Below are 21067 nucleotides of genomic sequence, written 5' to 3' on the forward strand. Positions count from 1 at the left end.
AAGGTACTTTATTTGAATGTTTTGTCAGGGGTGGAAAGTTACAACTTAGTACAGTGCCAGATACATAATAGCTTCTTAGTAAATGTTTATTTATTGATTGAATTGTATTATTTAGATTATTCTTTTCAGACCTTAAATTTAAGGCAGGAGAAATTTATGGTATGAAGATGTCTGAGATGGGTGGAGGTAGCCTGGGACTGGGCTGAAAAAAGTAAAAAAGATCCCAGAATCAGAAGGCAAGGACCTTTGTTTGTTTCTGGTGGAGGTAGAGACTGATGTTTAATGCAGAAATGTGTGGAAATGGTAGGGTAGGAAGGTAGTGGCCCAAGACCATGTGTTATAAATGAAAAGTAAAATTATTAAATTTAATATTAATAAAATATTATAGTGGCCTTTATAATTAATCTCAAATCAGAAGTCTGTTAGTAGTTCTTAACAATGTAATTTTAATGAAAATGGAGATATATGTTGAATTTAATTAGTTATTAATTAGCTCTCTAGCTAATTAAGAAGCAGACATCAGAGAAAGGATTTTTGGCCAATACCAGAGAAAGGATTTAAAGTCCCCTTTAAGGCAAGGCCAGGGAGGAAACCACCATGGTTGGGAGTTACAAAACTCTTGATCTGTCTCTTGAACTCCCTCTTTTGAGCAGGTTGCTGGAGAATTTTCTCTGAAACTATCTGTGAGTGATTTCTGGGAGAGTTAACTTTGAAAAGTTGGTTAAACAACTGTGAAGCTGCAGAAAGTTGTTTGGGATTGAGTTTTCTCCCAGAGAGAGAAAAGCTGCCAGGAGGGGGCTCTGTTTCCTCTCACTGGAACAGCATCAGTGTCACATCTGACAGTTAGCTGAGGCAGCTTGTAGATTTCCATAGATATTTTAAGGCGTTAATATAAATTGAAGTTCATAGTTTTAAAATAGGCTAATAAGAGATTTAATCTATAGTCAGACAGTGTATGAAGTGTACTATCTACCTGGTAGACAAAGAAGATGTCCTGTGAGGGGCAGTTTGGGTTCTGGGTTTTAGTTAGGAATATTAGTATTAGAGTAAAATATTTCCTGCTTTATTCCTACCTCTTTTATCCTGTCCCTGCCTCTCCTCATAGTTATAAATAAATAAGGGTCGGATTAAGCTGTGTCTAGCTAGTTCATCCACTGCCTTCAACTAAGTTAACCTAACAGCTTTAACCTATATCTACCACCTCATCAATGAAAATCAGCTATCAATATCTAAACACCAAATAAGATCAATATTACCCATAACAATGAAAAAGGGAAATAAAGGAAGAGGACAGAAAATCTCACATATCTAGAAAAATACCTAAGCCAAAATCCCAAGCCCACTAAGCTGCTTAGCCTGAAAAAGTCCTCCAGCACCAACATCCAGAGAGAGAAAGAGGGAGAGGGGAAAGAGAAAGAGAGAGAGAGAGAGAGAGAGAGAGAGAGAGAGAGAGAGAGAGAGAGAGAGAGAGACAGACAGACAGACAGACAGACAGACAGACAGACAGACAGACAAGCAGACAGGCAGACAAAGAGAGAGAGACAGAGAGAAAGCGACAGAGAGATAGAGAGACAGAGACAGAGACAAAGGCAGAGACAGAGACAGAGACAGAGACAGAGACAGAGACAGAGACAGAGACAGAGAAAGACAGAGAGAGAGCTGTGCTCCACACCTTTTATCCTCCTTGTCCCTACATTGGGCAATGCATGCATGCAAAATTTGGAATGTGGGGTACATATGCAAGATGTGGTGAAAAGTTCACCAGTTAGAATCTACGGTAAAATTATCATTGATAGAGATGGAATTCTTTATTTCTCTTTAGTTCCTTCCTTCCTCCTTCCCTCCCTCACTCCCTTTCTTCCTTCCTTCCTTTCTTTCTCTGGAGATTTACTTGCTCCCAGTAGTGAAACCTGCTGCATTGATTCAGATTGGCAACTCTAATTTGAATTTTTAGAGTACTGTCTGGGTCATTGAGAAAGTAAGTGACTTGGTCATTGTCAGTCTGGGAATATATGATAGTGACAGGAAATTCACTAAGTGTTCCTGAGTCCAAGCTCAATTATTTGTTTTACACAACAGAGACTTGATATTTAAAAGGGTGTGTGTTACACATACAGAGATGTTTGACATAATCCTCTTTCAAGTCAAGAGGCAATGGTCAGAGGTTAGCGAAGATTTCATATCCCAATTATCCTTAATATCAGCTTTGGACTTTTAGAATTGATTCTTTTTTCCCCTTTATATTTCTCCTGAAGGTATTACATCTAGTTTTATGAAAAACTTACTCAAGCTGGTTGAGTATAATCCCCCTTTTTTCCCCTTTCTTCCAGTGAATTTTATTTTTGTCCCTCTTTTACCCTCTACAATATTGACTGAAAATGCAGATAGTAAAGAAATTAATAGCATTCCTTTCAAGAAGATTGACTAGAATTCTTGTTTTCTCACTACTGTATCAGTATGGGACTTAAATGAAAGAGTTTACTTCTCATCCCTCCCCCTAAACATATACTGATAAAAACATTTTTGCACTAATTTGGCAGGATTTTTAGATTTCGTTATTTTCCGTCTAGCCAGAATCATAAAGAGTGAGGAGTAAAAGCATGTGAAATGTTTTTGTACAATTTTTTTGATGAACAAAAAGGGCCTAGTAAGCACCACACTCCTAATTCTACAACCCTCTTTCTACAGTGAAGCAGGCTTTGAATAAGAGTGTTCAGCGCGGATGATTTTCTATCACATCTCAGCTGTCCCATTCATGTCATTGTCCTATCCTTTCATATATGAAAATAGGCACTATGCTATTGGACAGCTGCTAAAAACCTTTGTCTTTTTCCCCACTGTCTCCAAGCGTCTTCTTTCACAGCCCTTGACAATGAGTTGCTTCATGCTAACTTGGTTTTTATCTTTAAATTGTTCTTAGAGACCATAAATAAAGAGAAGATTAATTCCTATCCTTGGCTATTAAAAGAGAGTTAAAAAGAGTAAAGAGGCATGCATCTTCTTTTTCTGTTGCCTCATAGTAATAAAAAGGCTGCCTTTGAAAGTTTGAGAGTACTTTAGACATGGCAAATAAGAAAGTCTCTGAATAGGCTATAGATGTGTAAACTACTGTGACTGTTAATGTTTGTCTTAATATAATAGATCTTTTTTATTTCTTTGACCCAAATTCCTACTGAGAGAGCATTAAAGAAACAATTCCTTTGATCAATGCTTTTACATATTTTGTTACATTATTTATTGATTTGATATCATTATCAGAAATATTCTTCAGAGAAAGTGGGATGTAGTAATAGAAATAACAGTAGACTTAAATGATGCAAACATGTATCTAGATCTTAGTAGCCCTGTAAATGCAGGAAAGGCAGAAAACCTCTCTGACTTCAATTTCCTCATCTGAAAATTGGGGCTAATACAACAATATGTGCCCTACAAGGTTTTGTGTGGAAAGGATCTTAAAAGGATGCTATTTAAGCATGTCATTATTATTAATAATAACATAATCCACTAGTAAAAAATTACTTGACAGTTTACTAAATAGCTGTCATCTCTAATATAAGAGACCATGAAACACAGAATTTAAAAAATGTTATTTAAGAAAAAGGAATTTTACTAGATTTAAAAGAATTTCTGAAGGTTTATCTAGTACAGATGGATTTATCAGCAAGCATTAACAAACTTAAAAAGCTAAAAAATACCTATTCAAACAAATCATTTTCGAAATCAAGAAAGGAATCACTTTTAAAACTCATTTTAAAGACAAATATAGTCCTAAATCATAAAAAGGGAAGGATAAATCAAATAAAAGTGAACATAAATATACATAACTAATGAACATAAATTCAAAAACAGCAAATGAATTCCTAAGAAAATTAGAAAGTAATGTATCAACAAAAATTCACTAGGATCAAATTGGGTTATAGGAGGAATGCAAAAGAGATTCAACAGTTAGAAAAGAATGGATATTTTTAATTACATTAAAAATAGAGGTGCAAAAAAAAATCCCAGCAAAGCAGTGGGTTCGAACTCTTTTTTAAAATTTTTATTTATTTAATCAATTAATTTAGAATATTTTTCCATGGTTACATGATTCATGTTCTTTCTCTCCCCTACTACCTCTTCACTCTGATAGCCATTGAGCAATTCCACTGGGTTATATATGTATCATTGATGAAGACCTGTTTCCATATAATTAATATTTGCAATAAGAGTGATCATTTAAAGTCTACATCCCCAACCATATCCCCATCAAACTATATGATCAAGCAGTTGTTTTTTCTTCTGTTTATGCTCTCACAGTTCTTTCTCTGGATATGGATTGTGTTCTTTCTTATAAGTCCCTCAGGATTGTCCTGGCTAATTGCATTGCTTCTAGAAGAGAAGTCCATTACATTCAATTGTACCATAGTGTATCAGTTTCTGTGTATAATGTTGTCCTGGTTCTGCTCCTTTCACTATACATTAATTCCTAGAGGTCATTCCAGGTCACATGGAATTCCTCCAGTTTATTATTCCTTTGAGCACAATAGTATTCCATCACCAACATATACCACAATTTGTTCAACCATTTCCCAATTGAAGGGCATCCCCTCATTTTCCAATTTTTTTGCCACCACAAAGAGCATCGACTATAAATATTTTAGTACAAGTCTTTTTCCTTATGATCTCTATGAGGTACAAATCCAGCAGTGGTATGACTGGATCAAAGGGCAAGCAGTATTTTAAAGCCCTTTGGGCATAATTTCAAACTGCCTTACAGAATATTTGGATCAATTCAGAACTCCACAAGCAGTGTATTAGTGTCCTAATTTTGCCATATCCCCTCCAACATTTACCACTTTCTTTTGCTGCCATATTGGCCAGTATTCTAGATGTGAGGTAGTACCTCAGAGTTGTTTTGATTTGTATTTCTCTAATTATCAGAGATTTACAACACTTTTTTCACTTACTTATTGATAGTTTTGATTTCTTTATCTGAAAATTGCCTATTCATGTCCCTTGCCCGTTTATCAATTAGGGAATGACTTGCCTTTTTTTACAATTGATTTAGCTCATTATAAATTTGAGTAATTAGACCTTTGTCAGAAGTTCTTGTTAAAAAGAATTTTTTTTACCAATTTGCTCCTTCTCTTCTAATTTTGGTTGCATTGGTTTTGTTTGTATAGAACTTTTATAATTTAATGCAATCAAAATTATTTACTTCACATATTGTGATATTGTCTAACTCTTGCTTAGTCTTATATTCTTTCCTTCCCCATAGTTCTGACAGGTCTTCTATGTTCACCTAATTTACTTATAGTTTCCTTCTTTATATTTAAGTCATTTATCCATTCTGAATTTATCTTGGTATAGGGTGTGAGATGTTGATCAAAACTTGATCTCTCCCATACTGTTTTCTAATTTTCCTAGCAGTTTTTGTCAAATAGTGGATTTTGGTCCCAAAAGCTGGGATCTTTGGGTTATCATACACTATCTTTCTCGGTAATTTATACCAAGTCGATTCCATTGTTCGTCCCTTCTGTCTTTAAGCCAGTACCATATTGTTTTGATAACCGTTACTTAATAGTACAGTTTATGATCTGGTACTTTCTAGACCCCCATTCCTTCACAATTTTTTTCATTAGTTCCCTTGATATTCTTGATCTTTTGTTCTTCCAAGTGAACTTTGTTATATATATTTTTTTCTAACTCAGTAAAAGAATTTTCTTGGTAATTTGATAGGTATGACACTAAATCTGGGTAGGATTCTAATTTTTGTTATATTAGCTTATCCTACCCCTAGCACTCTTTTTAATCTGATAAAAATGATATATTTAAATCAAAAGCTATCACTATTTGTAATGGGAAAACCTTAGAAACATTCTCAATAAACATAGTATAGTAAATAAATATGATAATCTACATGACATGGTGAATATTTACAAAAACAAAAATTTGCCTAGATTAACAAAAAAGTAATAAAATATTTATATAATCCCATCTCAGAAAAAGAAATTGAATAACCATCAATGAACTCCCTAAGAAAAAAATCTTCAGGGCCAGATGGATTCACAAATGAAATCTATCAATCATTTAAAGAAAAATAATCCCAATACCACACAAACTATTTGGCCAAATAAGCAATGAAAGAGTCCTACCAAATTATTTTTGACACAGATATGGTGCTGATACCTAAGCCCAGAAGACCAAAAACAAAGAAAAAAATTACAGACCAATCTCCTCAATGTACATTAATAAAAACTCTTAAATAATAATACTAGCAAAAATATTACAGTAATATATCACAAGGAATATTCATTATGAATAGGTGAGATTTACACAAGGAATCAAAGGCTGGTTTAATGTTAGGAAAACTATCAACTTAATTGACTATATCAATAATCAAACATTATTTTCTCATTTAATAGATAAAGGGGAGAGGGGGAACAGGGAGAATAGGAGGAGAGAGGGAAATGGGGAGAGAGGGAAAGGGAAAATTCTTTTTCCCCTCTCTTTTTCTAGGAGACAAGTCTTGTCCCCCTGACAGAAGGAATATGTCTCCTCAGAGAATAGTTCTGGGAGATGTAGTACACCCACAGTCACTTCCCTTCAGAAACTTGGGGTCAACCCACTATTAAGGAGAGATGTTGTTCCTAAGGGTTAGGCAGTTTGGATCCCTGGGATCTGGAGCTAACCTTCCCCTTTTGGGGAGAGGTGTGATTCTCCCCAAATCTTCTGTCCCCTTTCCTAGTGTCAGAAACCAAACAGACCTAATTCCAAAGTAGTAAACAATTTATTTGGGTTCACACAGGAAAGGAGAGGTAGGGGAGTAAGGCAAGGAAAGTGGGGAGTAGGAAATCCTTACACTGACCCTCTGGCAGGTTGCCCCACCCCAAGTTCTCAGGGTTCAAGGTTGAGTGTCTTGCACCTTCCAGCCAGCTGCTGGTTGCTCCCTATTCCTCAGCTAACTAATTTTTAATTCAGGAGCCTAGTAACAGGTCAGGGAGAGAGAGAAATCTCAGAGAGAAAAATCTCAGGGAAAGATCTGGATGGCTCTGACCAGCCTGAGTCCAAATCTAAAACCCCCTTTAGAATTCAAGTAGTTGTTCTTGAAGAGTCCTAGTGGAGGTATTTTTGGGTCCCAGAAGGAATAACAGGTCCCAAACTTATGGGCTCTTTCTCAGCTTCCAGGAAAACCTTCTTTGCTCCTCCACCTCCCAGGCTAGAAGCCTATTGACAGTTGGAGCTTCCCTCTCTCTCTGTCCCTCCTCTGTTGCTATTCAGCTGATCTCTCATTCAGTTTGGCTTCTCATTGAAACCCCCCCCCCCATCTCTCTTTCTTACATTACACTCAATAGATTCAAAAGAAGCTTTTGACAAAATACAGCACCCAGGTTTATTAAAAACCACTAAAAAGCATAGAAATAAAAGTGTCTTTCCTTAAAATAAGTATTATTTATTTATTTAAATAAGTGGTATTTATTTAAAACTCTCAGCAAGAATCATCTACAATGGGGATAAATTAGAAGCCATTTCAACAACATTAGGGATAAATCAAAGATGTACTTTATCACCACTACAATTTACTATTTACTAGAAATACTAGCTTTAGAAATAAAAGAAGAAAAATAAATTGAAGGAATTAAAGTAGGCAATGAGGAAACTAAACTATCACTCTTTGTGAATGATATGATGCTATACTTAGAGAATCCTAGAAAATCAACTAAAACTAGTTAAAATAATAACTTTAGCAAAATTTCACACTACAAATAAAGCACACAAATCATCAGAATTTCTACATAGTTCCAACAAAGCAGAAAAGCAAAAATTTAAAAGAGAAACTCCATTAAATCATCACTCTAAACAATATAAAATTCTTGGAATTATATTTGCTAACACAAACACAAGAATTATATGAACACAACTACAAAGCGTTTTTCGCACTAATAAAATTAAATCTAAACAATTGGAAAAATATTAATTGCTCATGGGTGGGACAAGCTAATATAATAAAAATGACAATCCTACCTAAATTAATGTACTTATTCAGCACCATAGCAATCAAATTACAAAAAAAAACCTATTTTAAAGAATTAGAAAAAAATAACAAAATTCATCCTGAACAAAAGATCAAGAGTATGAACATGTAAAAAAGGAATTCTTTATTCTGGAGGTCCTCTTACCATAGAGATTTGTTGGGATTAACTAGCCCACAGTGACAGGAAGTAGAAACCATAGAGACAGGAAGGAGAAACCATAGAGATAGGAAGTAAAGTAGAAGAAGGGTACAAAAAAGGAGAGTAGCCTCAGTTGTTGGGTCCAGTCAGTTGCTGACAATTAGGACTGGCAGTTATGGGCAAGTTGACTCTTGGAAGTTTGTTGAATTGGTGGTTGGCTTTTAGTGGCTGGAATATAAAGGTAGGCTTGTGCTTACTAAGAGGGCTTTTTGGCTTTAGCCTTTAGAGGACTTTTTGACTTTTAGGTTTTTGACTTTTGGTTTGGGTTGTTAGAGTTTTTTTTTTTCTTCAACTTTTTGCAAGGTGGCTGGTCTTTGTGATAGACCTAATTGGGATTGGATTACTGATTGGGTTTGTTTTGATTGGGCTGGATTGGATTGGGACTTTGTGGGGGTGGTTGTTATTAGCAGTAGTTATAAACAGTTACAGGTAGATATAGGCAGTTTGGGGTAATAATTATAGATAGTTATAGGATAACTAGTGTAGACATTAGGAAATTTTCTTTCTCTACCTCTTTCCTATATTTTTCTCCTTTACTATATTCTTTTACTATATATTTTAATTAAACTAGACTGTTAAATTATTAAAAGTTGCTCTCTTATTTTGTCAAAATTTCTTATTTAATCCTTACAAAAGGGAACTGATAAAAAAATATGAAGGATGGTGACTTAGCAGTACCAGATCTTAAACTGTATTATCAAGCAATTATCATGAAAATAATCTGGTACTAATAAATAGAAGGGTGGATCAATGGAAAAAACTAGGGGTAAGTGACCTCAGCAATCTTGTGTTTGATAAATCCATAGATCCCAGATTTGGGGATAAAAACTCACTATTTGACAAAAATTGGGAAAATTGAAAAACATTATAGGGCAAATAGATTTAGATCAATATCTTGCACCCTATAGCAAGATAAGGTCAAAATCATATATGATTTAAATATAAATAGTGACATTATAAGTAAATGAAGGGAACAAAGAATAGTTTACCTGTCATATGTGTGAAGAAGGAAAGAATTTATAGCCAAACAAGATATAAAACATTAATGCATGAAAAATTAATATTTTTATTATATTAAATTAAAGAGTTTTTGTACAAACAGAACCAATGCAAACAATATTAGAAAAACAAATTGGGAAAATTTTTAAACAGATTTCTCTCATTTCTCAAATACATAAAGATATAAGTCAACTCTATAATAATCCAAATTTTTCCCCAATTGATAAATGGTCAAAGAATATGAATATGAAGCTTTCTTATAAAGAAATAAAAGCTATCAATAATTATATGAAAAAATGTTTTAAATCACTCTTGATTAGAGAAATGTAAATTAAAATATCTCTGAGGTATCACCTCACACCTATCAGATTGGTCAATATTATAGTAAAGGAAGATGATAAATATTGGAGAGAATGTGACAAAATAGAGGCACTAATGCATTGTGAACTGCTTCAAACATTCTGGAGGTCAATTTGGAATCATGCCCAAAAGGCTATAAAAGAATACATAACTTTTGATCTAGTAATACCACTACTGGAACTATATCCCCAAAAGATCTTTTTTTTAATGGGAAAGGACCCGCTTGTACAAAAATATTTATAGCTACTCTTTTGGTGGTGGCAAAGAATTTGAAACTAAAGGGATATCTCTCATTTGGGGAAATGGTTGAACAAATTGTGGTAACAATGATGATGGAATACTATTTTGCTATGAGGAATTAAGAACAGGATGATTTCAGAAAGAGCTGAAAAGACCTACATAAACTGATGCAGAATGAAATAAACAGAACCAGGAAAACATTGTACACAGTGATAGCAATATTGTGGAATAATGAAATGTGATAGACTTAACTACTATCAGCAATTCAACGATCCAGAACTATTCTAAGGGACTTATGAAAAGAATGCTATCCACTTCCAGAGAAAGAACTGTGGGAGTAGAAATGCAGATGAAAGCATATGATTTATCAGTTGTTTAGGTACATATTTTGGAGTTTTGTTTTTATAAGTTTATTCAATTACAAAATTGAATTATATGGAAACATATATAAATTTAAAAGTGTCATACTCTGTTGAACCTGAATGTTCCATTTAATTTCAGCAGAAATTGTCTCTGCTTCTTTTGGGGGCTGAAATTGATGAAATAACCTTCAATATATAAATGGTCCAAATTGAGCTTTCCAATAACTAGAACTGACCAGGAAGGGAAATTCTGGTTGGGAATAATAAGAACAAAATTGGAAACTGTTATGGTATTACCAACAAAGATGAATTAAACCAAGAGCATTCCAAGTCATTACTTAGAGGTTCCTCAATACTATGACAGATATCTAGGGAGATTGTTATAACTATGTATAGATAGATATGGTTTATGGTCATATCATGATTTCCCCTCATTTATAAAACTCTAGAATATAAAGGAAAATTTCCCAACATGACACAACACATCATAAAACTTTAATATGAAACTAGTTAATGTAAAACTATATCACAGGATAAAAAGGTACTTCAAATGCCATATATCCTATCCACTCTCACTGAAAAAAAAAACATAAAAACAGGAGAGTTATCAATCCTATGATCTCTAGCAATGAAAATTTTGTAATCATTCTCAATAACCTCTTCTGTTTTCTTGACATCTTACATATATCACATAAATATAATCCCATTTCCTCTTGCAATATATTCAATGAAGATGGAGAAAAACTGGTCACCATAACTCTTTATCTACTTTATGGCTATTTATAAGAGATTTCCTAGTAAATCCCTCTCACCTTCCCACCTTCTCCCTCTACTAAAACATCTTTCATAATATCTGCACAATTCCTGTTTTCTGGCTCCTCGATCATTAATCATTTTAAATTTATCCCTTCTGACTATTGTCCAAGTATCCTTCCCTCTTGAAATATGGAGTCCACAGCTGGACAAAGGGTCTCACTAATATGCAGAATGTGAAAATCAATGAAGAGTTACCATATAAATATATTTCATTACTATGTGGTAGTTTTAGCAGAAGTATCATTCTGCTCTTTTTATTTCCTTTCAAGCTCTGATACACCTGGATTCTCTTCTGGAATGCTTCTAATTAGTCTTTCTTTATGTTGAATAACTTTCCTAAATTGTAGTAGTATAAACCTTAAAATTTCCCAGACCCTACTTTATAAGATTGGATTAAGACCATTCCCCATTTGGGCAGTGAACTCTACTTAAAGCAGGAATGTGAGAATTCTACTTTACCTACTTGGGTCTGCCCTAGGGGAAGATAAAGTTGTAAACTCTTTTCTGAACAATGAAAAGTACTTAAACCCATACTTTTCTTAAGCTAAGTACCTATAAAGGTCAAGCAACTTGTGAATTTACAAGGAACAAAGAACTGGAAAACTTACTCAGAGCTTTCCTGGTGTGAATTACTCAAAAATCCACACCTTCTTAGGTGTGGACTAAGAATGGGCGGTCCTTTAAAAACATCTACAGTGATTGGTAGATGTAAGGACTTAGGGGAGGTGACAGAGGAGATTTTGCCCTTAAAAATAAGAGCTCAGGAAACAGCTGGGAAGTCATTCTGAAACATTCAGATTGGAGAGACTCATTCTGAGGAGACTGATGCTGAAACATTCAGATGGAGGAGGGAGCTGGTGAAAGCAGCTGAGATGCTGCTGGCCTGGTGTCATTAGAATTCCTTACTTAGACAGATCTTATGGTGAGTTATAAAAAACTGACTGATTTCTCTCTTAAGGCTCAGGTCTAGGCCATATTGGCTTGAGGCCCTTCATACTTATTCCTTTCTTACTCTCTCTCTCTTTCTTTGATTACTCATTGCATTGTTAATTAAAATCTCTATAAAATCCAATTGACTTGGGTATTTGAATAATTGGGAATATTTCCCTGGCGACCACCATATATTTGATTTTAAACCCAAGACACTGTAGTGAAACATATTTCTGCGGTCAAATTTACTCACCCTCTCTTATATCTATCACAATTTATATCTTCCACTATTTTTATCACTACAGTTTAAGACCTCAACCATTTTAAATCTCATAGTAGTAACAATAATAGTCCATATTTTTGAAGTTTTAAGTTTTGCTACTACTACTATTGCTGTTCCTTCTATAATAAACACTACTACTTCTGTTGCTACTGCTATTACTGTTATTATCACTACTAAAAGTACTATTACTACTAAAGTTACTGCTTCTACTACTACTACTACTACTACTACTACTACTACTACTACTACTACTACTACTACTACTGCTGCTGCTGCTGCTGCTGCTGCTGTTCATCCTTCCTTTTTCTAAGGACTACTGACATCCCAGAGTGATGTCTTAACTTGCCTGTGAATTGGATTTAAATGAGACAGAATTTTACAAAGTCTTTAGATTCACTCTATCTTCCAGAATAATTGAACAGTGGCAACACAACCATCAAGATGACTGGCGATGGTTCAGGTTACAATGGATGACTGTGGCATCTTCCCTGTCTGACCAAGCTCTAATCACTTTTCTAATCCTGCTGTTGCAACTATTACTAGTTCAAATATTTAGTTCTTGCAAAACTTTAAGCTCTTTAAAAGTGTAAGTTATTTCACCCTGCTTAAATGCTCAAGTATTATCTTTACAAAGACTTTATAAGGTAAAATGACCAATTTCCCCCATTTTGTAAATAAGAGAACTGACATTCACATGCATTAAATAAATATGTTTAGGTATCCAGTGGAAGTTGGGGCTTGAACTTATATCATCTGTTTCTTATATTAGTATTCTTCCAAAAACAGGATGATGAAGAAGGAAGTTTTTAATGCACTTCATTGCCTCATATCCTCACTTTGACATAATAGATTCCTGAGACCTAAAAAAGTGAAGTCCTTTAAATGAGAATAGTCCACATCTTCACAGATCCCCCAATAGGTCAGACAAAAGCAAAAATGGGAAGCAAAAGAGGATTCATTAAAGAGACCATGAATAGGAGGGTATGGTATTAACTTTTCACTCTGTCCTTCAATCAGGCATGCATTTGGAAAAGTTAATTTAGCTCTTTCTATATCCTTTCCCTATTCTGTCAAACATCAGTCATACTTTAATTGTAATCATACACTAATGTTATGTATGAAAATACATTTATACACATAGATGCATATATGTATATATGTGCCCTATATTCTTCTATGTAATATGCAATCCACTAACACTAAATTCCTTCTGTACTTTGAAGAAACAGTTTACTTCCCAACTCCAAATATTTTTACATTTTTACTGGTAGCCCTATATGCTAAAAATGCTTCTTCATCTCTACTTTTTGATTTCCTTATCCTTCAAATTCAAGCAAAAATTCTATTTTCCACAAGAAGTTTTTCCTTATCACCTTCAAGTCTAATACATTCTATCTGTTGATTATTTCCAATTTATCCTGTCTACAACTTCCTTGTACACAGAAGTTTGTGAGTCTTCTCTACCATTAGAATGTGACCTTCTGCAGAGCAAGGACTATATTTTGGCCTTTCTTTTCATTCCCAGAGCTTAGCACACTATACATAGTAAATTCTTAATAAATGTTTATTGACGTATGTATAAGGCATATATATTATTCACTTGTGTATTTATATGTATATATGTATTTATCTATATAACAAGTATAATTCTATAGCTTTTTAAGTGTTATTAATTATTAATGCATGTACATCTATACACATCATATACACATGCATGTTATATGTGCAGAAACACATATATACAGTATGAATATTTTTTCAAAGTGAATAAGAAAAGGGTACACTCTGGTATACGTGAGAAATGACAAGATTAAGAGTCAGAGATTCTAATATGGCATCTAAGATAAAAAGCAAAGCTATTCAAAGTATAAAAATGAGAGATGAGAACAAATTTTACCATGCATCATGTGAATCCAAACAATAGAATTTGCAATAATGCTATTGTAAAGCAAAAACAAAAATTCACAACACAGAGAAAAAAACATGTTATTCTGAAGAGAACCATATACCAAAACTATATCAATATTAAACTTATATAGTATAAATATGAGCACCAAAGTTCATAAAGAAAGCATTTGCCAAATAAAAAGAAAACAAAGATAATAATACATAAATATCATGAGATTTTGGTTCCTTTCTCAGTTTTGAGTAAATTTAACAGTAAGATAAACAAAAGATAAATATGGAATTTAACAAATTTCTGGATAAAATAAAGTTAAAGACATACTGTCTTTTAAAATGTCTCCTAGTTAATATATGTATTTTTCAGGAAATGGAACTTCTACAAAAATTGATCACATACTAAAGAATAGAAATAATGAAAAGAAATGTAAAAAGACGGAAAGGGAAAAATATATGAACCAAAGTTAGCAATAATAAAATCTGCAATCAATTCAGAAATCAGCAACAGAAGTTAGAACAAACTTTATGCTGAAAAAAAATAAATTCTAAATAATGAATAGACCAAAGAACAAATTATGGAAATAATGAATAATTATAATGTTGAAACAACATGCCAGCTTTTTAGAAATACAGATAAATAAGCCTTTATTGGGGAAAAAGTCATTGTTATTCAGTCATTTCAGTCCTATCTGATTCTTCAAGATCCAATTAGTGGTCTTCTTGGCAAAAATACTATAGTGATTTGACATTTCCTTTTCCATCTTATCTTACAGATGAAGAAATGGAAGCAAACAGGATTAAGTAAAGTGGCTAGGGTTACATGGCTAGTAAATGTCTAAGGCTGTATATGAACTCAGGTTTTCCTGACTCCAGGTTGAGTTCTCTATCCATTGTTCTACGTAGCTGAACAAATTAGGAAAACTTTATATACTTAAAAACCATACATTAGAAAAGTAGATTAAAATTGAATATGCAGGTAAAAAATAAAAAGAAAGCAACAAAGAAATCTAAAATAACTATTTAAAAAAACTTTGGAAAAAAAGAATTTGAAAAATTAAAAATTGAAAATATAGAAATTGAAAAATAGGCACTGAAAAATGAGAAACCAAAAAAGACTATAGAAAGTATAAAAAAACAAAAGTTTTTTTTTGTCTAACAATCTTTTAAAAGTCTTTAGCCAAACTTCTTAAAAAGAAGGCAGAAAATCAATTATAAACAAAAACAGTGAATGAATAGAATGAAATCACAACAAAAATAGAAGAAAAATAAGAATTATTTGACCCTGCTATGCAGTTCCATACTAACAAAATAGAGAACAAAAAAAGAGATGAAATCTTGAAAAATACAAAATACTCAATCTATCAGATCAAATAGAGAACATAAATAATGAAATCTTGAAAATAAAAGATATAGAACTACCTATAAAGTAACTACCAAATGAAAATCTTTATAGTCTTTGTAGATTCACCAAGAAATCTGTTAAATTTTAAAGAACAATTAGTATCAAAACTATACAAATTTGCCTCAACAATTGAAAAAGAACACCCTTTATCCTACTACCTTTATAAGATAAAGTTCCATATTTTTAAAAAGTTAAACCCTTACCTTCTCTCTTAGAATTAATACTGTGTATTGGTAGAAGAGTGGTAAGGGCAAGGAAATGGGGGTTATGTGACTTGCCCAGTTAGTAATAATAACTGTGAATGTAAATGGAATGATCTTACCAATAAAACAGAAATGAATAATGGTATGGATTAAAAAACAGAACCTTATGATATGTTGTTTGAAATACGTTTGAGACAAGGAGACACACACAGAGTAAAGGTAAGGAGCTGATGCAGAATTTATTGTGCATCATCTGAAGTAAAAAAAAAGTAGCAATTATGACCTCAGACAAAGCTAAAGAAAAAAATAGATCTAATTAAAAGAGATAAGGAAATTATATCTTGCTAAAAGTTATCACAGATAACGAAATAATATAATAACTAAACATATATGCACCAAATGGTATAGTCTACACATTTTTAAGGATAAAGTAAATGAGCTTTAGGGAAAAAATAGACATATTTTGATATATACTATAATAATGGGGGACCCCACCTTTCCCCTTTTCAGACCTATATAAATCTAACCAAAAAATAAACAAGATGTAAAGGAAATGAACTAAATTAAAAAAAAGTGAAAACTAAAAAAATCTCTGGAGAAAATTGGATGAGAATAGATAGGAATATATCTTCTTCTCAGCATTACATGAAACCTGCACAAAAATTGACCTTGTATTAAGGCACAAAAACTTCACCATCAAATGCAAAAAAAAAAAAGACAAAAGAAAACATTTTTTTCAGATCAATAAGATTTATAATCAAAAAGATTCATGGATAAAACAAATGATAAATTAGTTGGAAATGAAATAAACTAATGCTAAAAAAAGAGTGTCAAAGAACAAAATGAGGAACAAAAAATTCTTTAAAGAGAATGACAATAAAGAGGCAACACATCAAAATTTATGGGATACAGTCAAAGCTCAATTTAGGGAAAATGTAGGTCTCTAAAAACTTAGATCAATAAAATAGAGAAAAAGCATACCTATGAACTGGACATTCAACTAAAAACATCTAAAAAAAAGAACAAATTAAAAATCTTCAATTAGGTCAAAGGATATGAATAGGTAATTTTCAGAAAAATCAAAGCTATCAAACCTCATATGAATAAAGCATTCTAAATCACTCTCAATTTGAGAAATGCAGGTACCACCTCACATCTATCAAATTGGCCAATATGACAATAAAAGAAAATTATAAATGTTGGAGGGGATGTGGCAAAATTGGGACACTAATGTATTGCTGGTGATATTGTGACCTGATCTAAGCAATCTGGAGTACAAATTGGAATTATGTCTAATGGACTATAAAACAATGCATATCCTTAAATATAATAATACCACTACTAGGACTGCGTGCCAAAGATACTTAAAAAATGGGAAAAGACCTGCTTGTCCAAAAATATTTATAACTGCCCCTTTTGTGGTGGCAAAGAATTGGAAACTAAAGGGGTGTCCCTCAATTGAGAAATGGGTAAATAAATTGTATTATATGCTGGTGATGGAATACTATTGTGTTAAAAGGAATGATGAATTGATGGATTTCTATAAGATCTGGAAAGACCTCCATGAAATGATGTGGAGTGGAATAAGCAGAAAGAGGAGATAATAATACATGGTCAATGCAATATTGTGGAATGATCAAATGTGATAAACTGCTACTAACAGCAATACAGTGATCCAGAATAATTCTGAGGACTTTTGAAAAAGTCCATAGAAAGAATTGTTGCAATAGGAATGTTGATGAAAGCATATATTTTTCATTTGTTTATTTGGATATATGTTTGGGGGTTTTGGTTTTATAAGATTATTAACTTATAAAAATGAATTATATGGAAATGTTTTGTGTGATAATCCCTATATAACCCAAATCGAATTGTATGCCAGTTCCCAGAGGGGGGAGGGAAGAAGGGAGGAAGACAATTGAATTATATAACTTCAGAAAATTTATAGGGAAATTTCTTAGTACATATAATTCGTTATATATATATATATATATATATATATATATATATATATATATATATATATATAGTTGTTTTTAAATCCCCAATTAAAGACTACATTTGAAGCCTTAAATTTTTGGCTTATCTCTTCTCTGCCAAAAGTCCCCAGCAGGAGCAGGAGCAGCAGCTCCAAAGAGGTATGTGTGTTTGGGGGGGGGGGGGGGGGCGGGGTAGGGGTGAGGTGGGGTCAAAAAGCTGTGGCAGGAGAAATGTGGCTTAAAAAATTTATCCAGGCTATCTTAAGGAGACTGAGAATTCCTACTTTTGGTCTCTATCATTGCAAAAATTATATTTAATATTCAATAATTAAGATATTATAATTTGAGTGATTTATTAGTGATCATTAGAAATAAAGGAATAAAAGAGATAAAAATAAAACCACATGCCCATGACTAATCAGTTTGTTAAAACCTCTGTACTTGCCACCACCATGCTTGGGACAGGAAGCCAAAGACAACAGAGCAGGAGCGTCCACTGAATTTATCCCCTGTCTACAGTAAGTAATGACAGGAAGTCAATGGGCTCCCAGAAAATGTAGAGTTTTTTTAGGATAACAGATTTTCAATTATACACCTTCAATAATCATATAAAAATGCTCTAAATCAGTCTTGAGTAATGAAATGCAAATTAAAACAATGATGTTCTGACCTAACTATAGGATTGGCCAATATGACAATAAAGGAAAGTGGCAAATGTTGATGGCGATGTGGCAAAATTGGGACATTAATGCCCTACTGGTAGGTTGTGAACTGATCTAATCATTCTGGAGGGCAATTTGGAACTATTCCCAGAGGGATATAAAACTGTGCATACCCTTTGATCCCATAATACCATTACTGGGTCTGTATACAAAAGATAACAAAAAAAGGGAAAGAACCTACTTGTACAAAACTATTTATAGCAGCTCTTTTTGTGGTGGTAAAAATTTGAACACTGGGGAATAGCTGAACAAATTGTGTTAGAAGATTGTGATGGAATACTATTATGCTGTAAGAAATGATGAGCAGGATGATTTAAAAAAATCTGAGAAGCTTTACATAAATTGATGCAGAGCAAAATAAGGAAAACTGGGAGAACATTGTACATAATTAACAGCAATAATTTATAATGATCAACTGTGAAAGACTTAGTCTGAGCAGTACAATGATCCAAGACAATTCTAAAGGACTCATCATAAATGCTATCTACTCCCAGAGAAAGAACTGTTGGCGTCAGATGCAGATAAAAATATACTACCTTTTGCATCAGTTTATTTTTTGGGTTTTTTTTTTGTGGTTTTCATTTTATATGATGTTCTCTTACAACAATGACCAATATGGAAGTATGTTTTGCATAATAATATATGTATAACCCTGTTTATTTTGCTTACCATCCATGAGAGTAGGGAGGGAAGGAAGAGAGGGAGAAAATTTGGATCTTATAATTTTGGGAAAGTATGCTGAAAATTGTTATTGCATGTAATTGGGAAAATAGAATCTCTTTGAATAAAAGAAATCAGTACAAAAACAATGAAAATACAAACATTGATCAAAGGAAAATGCTTTAGGAGGAAATGCAAAAAATGTTTATATTAGAACACATATAAAACATTTTAAATAATGTAGTGTTTGTGGTTTTACAAACAATTTTCATGCATTTATTTAAATTTTGTTGGTTGGTGGTGGTGAATTGAAAAAAATTAAAAAGAGAAAAAAAAATAAAATAACTGCAGTTATTAAAAAAGACATGGGAGTCTACCTGTCAAGGAAAAACAATATTTAACAACATTGTTCACAAAAATAAAGAAAGCTCTCAATAACTGGAAAAAGCAAATGTGAGCCCAAAAAGAATTTAGACACTTAGACATTCCTTTCTATTCCTTTGCAGACCTCGGAAGTCTATAGGAATGAAACACTACATGTATTTTTTTAATTTAATTTTTTTAAAACCCTTACCTTTTGATTTGAAATCAATGTTCATTATTGGTTCATGGGCAAAAGAGTGGTAAGAGTGAGGAAATTGGGATTAAGTTATTTATTCAGTGTCACACAGTTAGAAAGTATCTGGGGCCATATCTGAACTTAGAACCTCCAATATCCCACTCTAGTTCTCTCTCCATGAAGCCATATGGTTGCCCCCATTTCATGCATTTAAAAACATTTTCAATATATTGATCACTTTTGCTGATTTTTTTCTCTTCCTCCTCTCTGCTTTTTTCTTTCTCTTAATTTTACTATTGCCATAGGAAAATGCATCAGGTGGTGGTTAATTTTAATATACATGCTACAGATCATACCATATTGTAAATAAGATGGAAATCCGTACCCTTTAAATTGCTGTAAAGAACTAAATATCAATATTGAGATATTTCTTCCTTCCATGGACCATTGGTTTTCATCATGGTTCTTCCCTATTCAAAAATTTTTGAAAGCTCTCCTTAACTATAAAAGTACAAACTCACAGTGACATCAAAGCCTGGAACAACTTTACTCAGACTTCCTTCACTGACTTCTTTCCAGCTATGCTTCAACACGCACTACAAAATCCATTCAGGCCAATCTTTTTACCATTTTCAGACATTCCATTTTCATTCCTTCCTCTGAACTCTTGTTTGTCTACTCCCTGGAATTCCCTTCCCCTCTTCTACCTGTTCACATCTTATCTATACTTAAATTATTTAGTTCTACTTCTTTCAAAAAAACTTTTGTCGATCAATCAATTCCTCATTGATTTTCCCTGTTCCAAACTCCTGAATCTTTCTTTTGACAAACATTAAGTACATATTATGTTCAAGGGGCAACGAGGTGCCACAGTAGATACACTCTGGGTGTAGAGTCAGGACTACCTGAGTTCAAATCCATCATCGGAGACATACTAGATATGTAACCCCGGACAAGTTACTTACTGTTTGCCTCAGTTTCCTTATGTCTAAAATAAATTTGAGAAGGAAATGGCAAACTAAAATTTTTACCAGGAAAACCACAACTGGAATCAGAAAGAGTCAGACGTGATTGAAAAGACTAAACAGCAGCAACTTCATCAAGGCAGATACACTGTGCTACTTATTGGGTTATTTAATCATATTTTGGTAGTTTGCACTCTCTGCTGCTTCCTTTTTTTTATTTTTTGCCATATGCTGAAGTCTAACTGCTTCCTTTCCTTCCCTCTGTGTATACTTCATAAGGAAATAGTTCTTTACCTGAGCTTCTCCATCAGAATATGAACTCTTTAAGGGCAATGACCATTTGCTTTTCTTTACACCACTTGCAATTAGCATGTCTGCTCAGAACTGCTTATTTTGTTCAGTGTTTTGTTACTTTTATGTTCTCATTCAATAGTTTTCCAGACAAAAGTAGTAATATATGTTATAGTATTAT

The sequence above is a fragment of the Monodelphis domestica genome, chromosome 6 (genome assembly GCF_027887165.1).
Source record: "Monodelphis domestica isolate mMonDom1 chromosome 6, mMonDom1.pri, whole genome shotgun sequence".
Taxonomy (NCBI): Eukaryota; Metazoa; Chordata; class Mammalia; order Didelphimorphia; family Didelphidae; genus Monodelphis; species Monodelphis domestica.